The sequence below is a fragment of the Tupaia chinensis genome, unplaced genomic scaffold, assembly GCF_000334495.1.
Source record: "Tupaia chinensis unplaced genomic scaffold, TupChi_1.0 Scaffold000357_1, whole genome shotgun sequence".
Lineage (NCBI taxonomy): Eukaryota > Metazoa > Chordata > Mammalia > Scandentia > Tupaiidae > Tupaia > Tupaia belangeri.
Genome location: NW_006159853.1, coordinates 881890 through 886779, shown reverse-complemented (window position 1 = coordinate 886779; position 4890 = coordinate 881890). Strand labels below are relative to the sequence as shown.

At 39.7% G+C, this 4890-nt stretch overlaps 1 pseudogene; it reads right to left on the bottom strand.

Annotated features, from left to right (window-relative positions):
• Positions 1-2398: 2398 nt before the first annotated feature.
• On the bottom strand, positions 2399-4130 carry LOC102470595 (protein FAM149B1 pseudogene; annotated as a pseudogene).
• Positions 4131-4890: the final 760 nt, after the last annotated feature.

Genomic DNA, 4890 nt, shown 5'->3' with positions numbered 1-4890 from the left:
GATGAGAGATCTGCTGTTAGCCTGATGGGATGTCCTTTGTAGGTAACTTGATGTTTTTCTCTTGCCAATCTTAGTATCTTGTCTTTGTCTACGGTTTTGGTCAACCTGGCTATAATGTGTCTTGGAGAAGATCTTCTTGGGTTGATTCTATTTGGGGTCCTTTGTATTTCCTGGGACTGGATCTTTGAATGCCTCTCTAGGTTTGGAAAGTTTTCTTGCAGGATTTCATGGAATAGATTATCAATGCCCTTATGGGTCTCCTCACCTTCTGGAATGCCAATTATCCTGATATTTGGACGTTTGATGGTATCGAATACTTCTCGCATATTTTTCTCTAATTTTTGTGCCATTTTCTCAGTCTTCTTGGGTGGATTTTCTAGGCCAGCCATTTTCTCTCCTACATCTGAGATTCTATTTTCTGAATGATCTAGTCTGCTTTTAATACTTTCAAGGGAGATTCTGACTTCCTGTATTATAGACTTCATCTCTAACAGTTCTGTTTGAGTTTTGTAAAGTGTGTAATTCTTCTTTTAGATCTTGCAAGAATTCCCTCATCTTCTGGAACTCGTCAACTTCTTTCTCCTTCTCTTTATCAGTTCACTAACTCTCTTCTCTTACATCTCTGTTAGCTTTGACATTATGAATTCTCTAAATTCCTTATCAGACATTTCAATGATTTTCACCGAACTGCTTGTGGATAAAGAAGAGTTACTCTTTTCCCTTGGAGGAGAGGTGTTTTCTTGCTTTCCCATCTTTCTTGTGATCTGGCAGTGATTTCTTGTCATCTGATGGATGGTGTGTTTCTTTCAAATTCTTGAAGTTCAGTCTGAATGTTCAGGGAGATGATCTAGAATCTCTTTGCCATTATGTTGTGGTCACTGGTGCAGCAGATTCAGTAGATATTGAGGAATATTTTAACCCAATAGCTTGTTTGCTGAATTATCAGTAGAAAATCTTCATTTCTCGTGTGCCGTGAAATACCTAGTTCACAGGAACCATGCCAAATCATCTTCTCTGAATCATCTATTTTTATATGATAGCATTAGAACACCTTGGTAAAATGCATAGTTTTAAAAGTTACCCTAATTTATGATAATTTTAATTTATTCATTCTGAAAATTAACAAATTGAAAACTAATATGAGAATCAAGGTGAATACTCAATGAAATTTAAACAGGATAAATTCCAGCCATAGTTAAAACCATTGCTACATTCATGAGTGCCATCAGGAAAAAATACACAGTGACATCAGAATGACAAAGTAATCACTTCTGCTGCTCTTGGGATATGTTTATAGTGAACTAATAACCAGAGTTTCTTAAGGAATTGCATCTTGGTGGCTCACTAATAGATTCTACAAATTGTTTTTAATGGACTTTCTTTGAACTGAAGAAAATAATCTGGCAAGGAAAATTTATGTTTGGAAAATAAAATAAGACTAGTAAAATACTTTTAAGAAGAAGATAAGCATAACCTGGAATCACGTAGGCATTATAAGGTTGAACTGTCCTATCAAAAAATGTGCAAAACAATTTATTAGATAAGTTACATCAATGCTTATCATGTGTATCTTTAGTTACTCAACCCTTCCATTTCAATCTGCTGATGGAAAGCTTTAGAAATGACATATATTTGATAAGTAGCTCAAATATTTGATAGCACTATCTCCTAAAAGTGACTTCAAGTTAAAACTGAGTAGGACTCTCCAGAATCTAATACATGCTTAAGTGTTCTGAAGCCAATAATACCGATATCAAACACTAATTTGCTTCTTTTTGAGTGTGTTCAATCTCATAGACTCCTATAATAATTAAACTAATTATTGTTAACAGACAACAGTGTAATTAATCATTCTTACAACTTTGGGTACAGACTACTATCTAGTAAAATAGGTTCACTTGTGATGAAAGAAGACAGTAACTGGGAACAGAAACAGTACCCATGTAATCTTTGGTGAATACTTTTATGTTTTTCCTCAGTCAGTTGTATCAAAATAACTTTTTTTTTTTTTTTGGAGAGGTTTTTTCGCTATAGGGCGTGTGCGCTCGCCAGACAGACAGAGAGAGACAGTGAGATAGGAAGCGACAAATCAACCCCTGGGGGGGGGGGATGGTCACGCTGCAATCCCTTTTTCTCTATTCTCCTCTCGGGATCTTGGGTACGCACGCACACGTGCCTGGTGTGAGTTTTTAAGCCACCGGGTCCGGGATGCAAACCGCGGTTGACTATGTGGGAGTCCAGTGACATAGCCATTACGTTAACTGCTGGTTCCCCCAAAATAACTCTTCATGAAGATGATTTCAAGTTGAACTTGTAGACAAGCTCTGTATTACTTAGTAACTGAACACTGACATGGAATCTCATGTGTTCCCTGCAACTCACTAAGTTCTTGTTTTCCTTATGGTCCCTGCTTGGTTCTAGAGACTGGTCCACTTCTGCCTTGAGATTTTGTAGACCCATGTAACTGAGGACCTGCATATCTCCTACCGAGTCTTGTCTGATGAGGATACTCAACTGCACATGAATGTTGATACTGTGTATCTGACAAAAATGACTGAGTTGCATTGGACCTGGAGAAAAAGGCAAGTAAAAGAAGTCTCTTGGGGTTGCTGCTGGTTAGGCTCATCCATCACTACGCTTCCAGCTTGATTGAAATTACGTTGGGATTTCATTTGCCTCTGTGACCCCATAGTGCTCAGATGTTCTACTTTAGCTGTGCCAATAAGTGGCTGCAGATTATTTCAACTCAGGGGCATTGGTGAGGGAGAGGAGAGTGAGTCAGCTGTCCCAGGGACTCTTGATCCTCTGAGAATTTCTTCCACAGGTCTTGGCGTTCCAGTGAGTGAGTGGCTTGTGCTGATTGGATGAAAGGTTCGTGTGGGGGATTGTGTCTCCTGGAGGATTGCACTGTATATGACAGAGATAAAGTACTAAACTCCAGGACTTGATTTGGCCAATTTCACATTGAAAAGATGGTACTGGACCCAGGCCTCATAAGTAGTTTGTCATCAAGATATAGGAACTTGTCCATTGTCATTTATTGACTGTAGAAGCATCTCATGAACAAGGAGACCATTCACATTTGTCTGATGACCACTGGCTTGACAGAGACTCATCGGATTTGAGGTGATGGACTGCACCTTTGACTGTGGCACTCGTGGTAATGCCAGAGATTGTGGTTCATTCAGCATACAGGGACTTTCTGAATGCAATCTGGGGATTGCAATATTACTCACATCATCAGAAGTAAATCCCTCCCAGTGACTACATGTTAACTGTTCTATGCAGCTCACAACTTTGCTCCACATGTTGTCAAACACATAAGCAAGGACATCCTCTTTCATGCAATAAAATGGAGCAATGGGAGGATACTCCAATTTTTGCTTCTTGGCTGCTGCTTCTGATTTCTTTCCATGAATTCTCTCTTCTATGTCTGTGTGGTCGAATGCTAGGTATTCCTCAATTATTCCTTCCAAAAAAAGTGTACAATCTCTTTCTTCTCTTTCCATTGAATGCAAGCTGGGGGATTTGGCAACAGAAGATGCTTTATGAGCATAAGATGAAAAATGTATCTTCTTTCCCCTTATACCAATATAGTAGAAACTCTTTCTTGAGACAAGATTGTTTCATGTGAAACTGAAACACCAGAAGATCTAGCATACAATATATGACCTTCACTTGGGATAATGATCTGCCTACCCAAAATCCTGAGGTGAGGAAAGCTAGATGTTCACTCTTGACACTCTTCTTGTAGACTCTTTGTATACATAATCAGCTTCTGCTCATACAGGAGTTCATCAATGGCTGTGAACATTGCCTCAACTTTTTCAGTGGCATTTTTATCAAGTTCCATGTCCTCAGGAGAAGTTCAAGCTGCCTTCAATGGTTATCCCTGTGCCTGTATAACTTGGAAAAGCAGATCTTGAATTCCCTGAGTCAGCTGATGTAAAAGGTGATTCTTATGTGATGTTAAACTCACTTTGGGAACTTGTATCTTTTTCATGACTGTCATTGGTAGAGGAAATTTCATTAAGTTGCTCTGGAAGGGGATGACAATTAAGAGCACGCTTTGTTATTCCTTTCAGCTCCAAGCTCACAGACACCACCTTCTGAGTGTATCTGGAGATCATCCTCCTCCTCTTCAGCCAGCCAGAGCAGGCATGTCAGGGTGGGAGTCTCTGGGTCTGGCACTCTCAATGGCTCCAGTCAGGGCCCCTCCCATCACCTACTAGCCCCATCTCACCCCATCACCTAGACTCCAGGCTGCTACCTCCCCTGTCCTTTTACTTTAAATATTTCTACAACATTATGTTTAAGGTATATTTTTTTCAGGTAACATATAGGCTTTTTCATTTTTATTTTTTATCTTTTAATTGTAACCTTATTTTAATTTCATTTAATGTAATCACTGGTGTATTTGGTTTAAGCATCCTCTTACTATTTGTTTTCTATTTGTCTCACAATCCTGTTTTCTCCATTCACTCTTTTACCTTACTTCCATCCATTCAGATTTTTTATTATTCATTATTGTTCCTTCTACTAGATTTTTTTGGAGAGGTTTCGCTATAGGGCGCATGCGCTCTCCAGACAGACAGAGAGAGACAGAGAGACAGAAAATGAGAAATCACCCCCCAGGGGGGATGGCCACGCCGCAATCCTTTCTCCTCCATTCTCCTCTCGGGATCTTGGGCATGCACACACACGCGTCCGGCGTGAGTTTTAAGCCACCGGGTCCAGGATGCAAACCACGGTCTACTACGTGGGAGTCCAGCGACATAGCCATTACACTAACTGCTGGTCCCAAGCAATCCTTCTACTAGATTTTGAAAGACAGATTCCAACATCTTTAAATTCCTTTCCTCCATTAACGTATATGTTCACCACCCTTCA